Below are 7,500 nucleotides of genomic sequence, written 5' to 3'. Positions count from 1 at the left end.
TAAACCCTAAACCCTAAACCCTAAACCCTAAACCCTAAACCCTAAACCCTAAACCCTAAACCCTAAACCCTAAACCCTAAACCCTAAACCCTAAACCCTAAACCCTAAACCCTAAACCCTAAACCCTAAACCCTAAACCCTAAACCCTAAACCCTAAACCCTAAACCCTAAACCCTAAACCCTAAACCCTAAACCCTAAACCCTAAACCCTAAACCCTAAACCCTAAACCCTAAACCCTAAACCCTAAACCCTAAACCCTAAACCCTAAACCCTAAACCCTAAACCCTAAACCCTAAACCCTAAACCCTAAACCCTAAACCCTAAACCCTAAACCCTAAACCCTAAACCCTAAACCCTAAACCCTAAACCCTAAACCCTAAACCCTAAACCCTAAACCCTAAACCCTAAACCCTAAACCCTAAACCCTAAACCCTAAACCCTAAACCCTAAACCCTAAACCCTAAACCCTAAACCCTAAACCCTAAACCCTAAACCCTAAACCCTAAACCCTAAACCCTAAACCCTAAACCCTAAACCCTAAACCCTAAACCCTAAACCCTAAACCCTAAACCCTAAACCCTAAACCCTAAACCCTAAACCCTAAACCCTAAACCCTAAACCCTAAACCCTAAACCCTAAACCCTAAACCCTAAACCCTAAACCCTAAACCCTAAACCCTAAACCCTAAACCCTAAACCCTAAACCCTAAACCCTAAACCCTAAACCCTAAACCCTAAACCCTAAACCCTAAACCCTAAACCCTAAACCCTAAACCCTAAACCCTAAACCCTAAACCCTAAACCCTAAACCCTAAACCCTAAACCCTAAACCCTAAACCCTAAACCCTAAACCCTAAACCCTAAACCCTAAACCCTAAACCCTAAACCCTAAACCCTAAACCCTAAACCCTAAACCCTAAACCCTAAACCCTAAACCCTAAACCCTAAACCCTAAACCCTAAACCCTAAACCCTAAACCCTAAACCCTAAACCCTAAACCCTAAACCCTAAACCCTAAACCCTAAACCCTAAACCCTAAACCCTAAACCCTAAACCCTAAACCCTAAACCCTAAACCCTAAACCCTAAACCCTAAACCCTAAACCCTAAACCCTAAACCCTAAACCCTAAACCCTAAACCCTAAACCCTAAACCCTAAACCCTAAACCCTAAACCCTAAACCCTAAACCCTAAACCCTAAACCCTAAACCCTAAACCCTAAACCCTAAACCCTAAACCCTAAACCCTAAACCCTAAACCCTAAACCCTAAACCCTAAACCCTAAACCCTAAACCCTAAACCCTAAACCCTAAACCCTAAACCCTAAACCCTAAACCCTAAACCCTAAACCCTAAACCCTAAACCCTAAACCCTAAACCCTAAACCCTAAACCCTAAACCCTAAACCCTAAACCCTAAACCCTAAACCCTAAACCCTAAACCCTAAACCCTAAACCCTAAACCCTAAACCCTAAACCCTAAACCCTAAACCCTAAACCCTAAACCCTAAACCCTAAACCCTAAACCCTAAACCCTAAACCCTAAACCCTAAACCCTAAACCCTAAACCCTAAACCCTAAACCCTAAACCCTAAACCCTAAACCCTAAACCCTAAACCCTAAACCCTAAACCCTAAACCCTAAACCCTAAACCCTAAACCCTAAACCCTAAACCCTAAACCCTAAACCCTAAACCCTAAACCCTAAACCCTAAACCCTAAACCCTAAACCCTAAACCCTAAACCCTAAACCCTAAACCCTAAACCCTAAACCCTAAACCCTAAACCCTAAACCCTAAACCCTAAACCCTAAACCCTAAACCCTAAACCCTAAACCCTAAACCCTAAACCCTAAACCCTAAACCCTAAACCCTAAACCCTAAACCCTAAACCCTAAACCCTAAACCCTAAACCCTAAACCCTAAACCCTAAACCCTAAACCCTAAACCCTAAACCCTAAACCCTAAACCCTAAACCCTAAACCCTAAACCCTAAACCCTAAACCCTAAACCCTAAACCCTAAACCCTAAACCCTAAACCCTAAACCCTAAACCCTAAACCCTAAACCCTAAACCCTAAACCCTAAACCCTAAACCCTAAACCCTAAACCCTAAACCCTAAACCCTAAACCCTAAACCCTAAACCCTAAACCCTAAACCCTAAACCCTAAACCCTAAACCCTAAACCCTAAACCCTAAACCCTAAACCCTAAACCCTAAACCCTAAACCCTAAACCCTAAACCCTAAACCCTAAACCCTAAACCCTAAACCCTAAACCCTAAACCCTAAACCCTAAACCCTAAACCCTAAACCCTAAACCCTAAACCCTAAACCCTAAACCCTAAACCCTAAACCCTAAACCCTAAACCCTAAACCCTAAACCCTAAACCCTAAACCCTAAACCCTAAACCCTAAACCCTAAACCCTAAACCCTAAACCCTAAACCCTAAACCCTAAACCCTAAACCCTAAACCCTAAACCCTAAACCCTAAACCCTAAACCCTAAACCCTAAACCCTAAACCCTAAACCCTAAACCCTAAACCCTAAACCCTAAACCCTAAACCCTAAACCCTAAACCCTAAACCCTAAACCCTAAACCCTAAACCCTAAACCCTAAACCCTAAACCCTAAACCCTAAACCCTAAACCCTAAACCCTAAACCCTAAACCCTAAACCCTAAACCCTAAACCCTAAACCCTAAACCCTAAACCCTAAACCCTAAACCCTAAACCCTAAACCCTAAACCCTAAACCCTAAACCCTAAACCCTAAACCCTAAACCCTAAACCCTAAACCCTAAACCCTAAACCCTAAACCCTAAACCCTAAACCCTAAACCCTAAACCCTAAACCCTAAACCCTAAACCCTAAACCCTAAACCCTAAACCCTAAACCCTAAACCCTAAACCCTAAACCCTAAACCCTAAACCCTAAACCCTAAACCCTAAACCCTAAACCCTAAACCCTAAACCCTAAACCCTAAACCCTAAACCCTAAACCCTAAACCCTAAACCCTAAACCCTAAACCCTAAACCCTAAACCCTAAACCCTAAACCCTAAACCCTAAACCCTAAACCCTAAACCCTAAACCCTAAACCCTAAACCCTAAACCCTAAACCCTAAACCCTAAACCCTAAACCCTAAACCCTAAACCCTAAACCCTAAACCCTAAACCCTAAACCCTAAACCCTAAACCCTAAACCCTAAACCCTAAACCCTAAACCCTAAACCCTAAACCCTAAACCCTAAACCCTAAACCCTAAACCCTAAACCCTAAACCCTAAACCCTAAACCCTAAACCCTAAACCCTAAACCCTAAACCCTAAACCCTAAACCCTAAACCCTAAACCCTAAACCCTAAACCCTAAACCCTAAACCCTAAACCCTAAACCCTAAACCCTAAACCCTAAACCCTAAACCCTAAACCCTAAACCCTAAACCCTAAACCCTAAACCCTAAACCCTAAACCCTAAACCCTAAACCCTAAACCCTAAACCCTAAACCCTAAACCCTAAACCCTAAACCCTAAACCCTAAACCCTAAACCCTAAACCCTAAACCCTAAACCCTAAACCCTAAACCCTAAACCCTAAACCCTAAACCCTAAACCCTAAACCCTAAACCCTAAACCCTAAACCCTAAACCCTAAACCCTAAACCCTAAACCCTAAACCCTAAACCCTAAACCCTAAACCCTAAACCCTAAACCCTAAACCCTAAACCCTAAACCCTAAACCCTAAACCCTAAACCCTAAACCCTAAACCCTAAACCCTAAACCCTAAACCCTAAACCCTAAACCCTAAACCCTAAACCCTAAACCCTAAACCCTAAACCCTAAACCCTAAACCCTAAACCCTAAACCCTAAACCCTAAACCCTAAACCCTAAACCCTAAACCCTAAACCCTAAACCCTAAACCCTAAACCCTAAACCCTAAACCCTAAACCCTAAACCCTAAACCCTAAACCCTAAACCCTAAACCCTAAACCCTAAACCCTAAACCCTAAACCCTAAACCCTAAACCCTAAACCCTAAACCCTAAACCCTAAACCCTAAACCCTAAACCCTAAACCCTAAACCCTAAACCCTAAACCCTAAACCCTAAACCCTAAACCCTAAACCCTAAACCCTAAACCCTAAACCCTAAACCCTAAACCCTAAACCCTAAACCCTAAACCCTAAACCCTAAACCCTAAACCCTAAACCCTAAACCCTAAACCCTAAACCCTAAACCCTAAACCCTAAACCCTAAACCCTAAACCCTAAACCCTAAACCCTAAACCCTAAACCCTAAACCCTAAACCCTAAACCCTAAACCCTAAACCCTAAACCCTAAACCCTAAACCCTAAACCCTAAACCCTAAACCCTAAACCCTAAACCCTAAACCCTAAACCCTAAACCCTAAACCCTAAACCCTAAACCCTAAACCCTAAACCCTAAACCCTAAACCCTAAACCCTAAACCCTAAACCCTAAACCCTAAACCCTAAACCCTAAACCCTAAACCCTAAACCCTAAACCCTAAACCCTAAACCCTAAACCCTAAACCCTAAACCCTAAACCCTAAACCCTAAACCCTAAACCCTAAACCCTAAACCCTAAACCCTAAACCCTAAACCCTAAACCCTAAACCCTAAACCCTAAACCCTAAACCCTAAACCCTAAACCCTAAACCCTAAACCCTAAACCCTAAACCCTAAACCCTAAACCCTAAACCCTAAACCCTAAACCCTAAACCCTAAACCCTAAACCCTAAACCCTAAACCCTAAACCCTAAACCCTAAACCCTAAACCCTAAACCCTAAACCCTAAACCCTAAACCCTAAACCCTAAACCCTAAACCCTAAACCCTAAACCCTAAACCCTAAACCCTAAACCCTAAACCCTAAACCCTAAACCCTAAACCCTAAACCCTAAACCCTAAACCCTAAACCCTAAACCCTAAACCCTAAACCCTAAACCCTAAACCCTAAACCCTAAACCCTAAACCCTAAACCCTAAACCCTAAACCCTAAACCCTAAACCCTAAACCCTAAACCCTAAACCCTAAACCCTAAACCCTAAACCCTAAACCCTAAACCCTAAACCCTAAACCCTAAACCCTAAACCCTAAACCCTAAACCCTAAACCCTAAACCCTAAACCCTAAACCCTAAACCCTAAACCCTAAACCCTAAACCCTAAACCCTAAACCCTAAACCCTAAACCCTAAACCCTAAACCCTAAACCCTAAACCCTAAACCCTAAACCCTAAACCCTAAACCCTAAACCCTAAACCCTAAACCCTAAACCCTAAACCCTAAACCCTAAACCCTAAACCCTAAACCCTAAACCCTAAACCCTAAACCCTAAACCCTAAACCCTAAACCCTAAACCCTAAACCCTAAACCCTAAACCCTAAACCCTAAACCCTAAACCCTAAACCCTAAACCCTAAACCCTAAACCCTAAACCCTAAACCCTAAACCCTAAACCCTAAACCCTAAACCCTAAACCCTAAACCCTAAACCCTAAACCCTAAACCCTAAACCCTAAACCCTAAACCCTAAACCCTAAACCCTAAACCCTAAACCCTAAACCCTAAACCCTAAACCCTAAACCCTAAACCCTAAACCCTAAACCCTAAACCCTAAACCCTAAACCCTAAACCCTAAACCCTAAACCCTAAACCCTAAACCCTAAACCCTAAACCCTAAACCCTAAACCCTAAACCCTAAACCCTAAACCCTAAACCCTAAACCCTAAACCCTAAACCCTAAACCCTAAACCCTAAACCCTAAACCCTAAACCCTAAACCCTAAACCCTAAACCCTAAACCCTAAACCCTAAACCCTAAACCCTAAACCCTAAACCCTAAACCCTAAACCCTAAACCCTAAACCCTAAACCCTAAACCCTAAACCCTAAACCCTAAACCCTAAACCCTAAACCCTAAACCCTAAACCCTAAACCCTAAACCCTAAACCCTAAACCCTAAACCCTAAACCCTAAACCCTAAACCCTAAACCCTAAACCCTAAACCCTAAACCCTAAACCCTAAACCCTAAACCCTAAACCCTAAACCCTAAACCCTAAACCCTAAACCCTAAACCCTAAACCCTAAACCCTAAACCCTAAACCCTAAACCCTAAACCCTAAACCCTAAACCCTAAACCCTAAACCCTAAACCCTAAACCCTAAACCCTAAACCCTAAACCCTAAACCCTAAACCCTAAACCCTAAACCCTAAACCCTAAACCCTAAACCCTAAACCCTAAACCCTAAACCCTAAACCCTAAACCCTAAACCCTAAACCCTAAACCCTAAACCCTAAACCCTAAACCCTAAACCCTAAACCCTAAACCCTAAACCCTAAACCCTAAACCCTAAACCCTAAACCCTAAACCCTAAACCCTAAACCCTAAACCCTAAACCCTAAACCCTAAACCCTAAACCCTAAACCCTAAACCCTAAACCCTAAACCCTAAACCCTAAACCCTAAACCCTAAACCCTAAACCCTAAACCCTAAACCCTAAACCCTAAACCCTAAACCCTAAACCCTAAACCCTAAACCCTAAACCCTAAACCCTAAACCCTAAACCCTAAACCCTAAACCCTAAACCCTAAACCCTAAACCCTAAACCCTAAACCCTAAACCCTAAACCCTAAACCCTAAACCCTAAACCCTAAACCCTAAACCCTAAACCCTAAACCCTAAACCCTAAACCCTAAACCCTAAACCCTAAACCCTAAACCCTAAACCCTAAACCCTAAACCCTAAACCCTAAACCCTAAACCCTAAACCCTAAACCCTAAACCCTAAACCCTAAACCCTAAACCCTAAACCCTAAACCCTAAACCCTAAACCCTAAACCCTAAACCCTAAACCCTAAACCCTAAACCCTAAACCCTAAACCCTAAACCCTAAACCCTAAACCCTAAACCCTAAACCCTAAACCCTAAACCCTAAACCCTAAACCCTAAACCCTAAACCCTAAACCCTAAACCCTAAACCCTAAACCCTAAACCCTAAACCCTAAACCCTAAACCCTAAACCCTAAACCCTAAACCCTAAACCCTAAACCCTAAACCCTAAACCCTAAACCCTAAACCCTAAACCCTAAACCCTAAACCCTAAACCCTAAACCCTAAACCCTAAACCCTAAACCCTAAACCCTAAACCCTAAACCCTAAACCCTAAACCCTAAACCCTAAACCCTAAACCCTAAACCCTAAACCCTAAACCCTAAACCCTAAACCCTAAACCCTAAACCCTAAACCCTAAACCCTAAACCCTAAACCCTAAACCCTAAACCCTAAACCCTAAACCCTAAACCCTAAACCCTAAACCCTAAACCCTAAACCCTAAACCCTAAACCCTAAACCCTAAACCCTAAACCCTAAACCCTAAACCCTAAACCCTAAACCCTAAACCCTAAACCCTAAACCCTAAACCCTAAACCCTAAACCCTAAACCCTAAACCCTAAACCCTAAACCCTAAACCCTAAACCCTAAACCCTAAACCCTAA

This window comes from Amaranthus tricolor, chromosome 2, assembly GCF_026212465.1.
Source record: "Amaranthus tricolor cultivar Red isolate AtriRed21 chromosome 2, ASM2621246v1, whole genome shotgun sequence".
Lineage (NCBI taxonomy): Eukaryota > Viridiplantae > Streptophyta > Magnoliopsida > Caryophyllales > Amaranthaceae > Amaranthus > Amaranthus tricolor.
Note: the sequence above shows the minus strand (reverse complement) of the source record.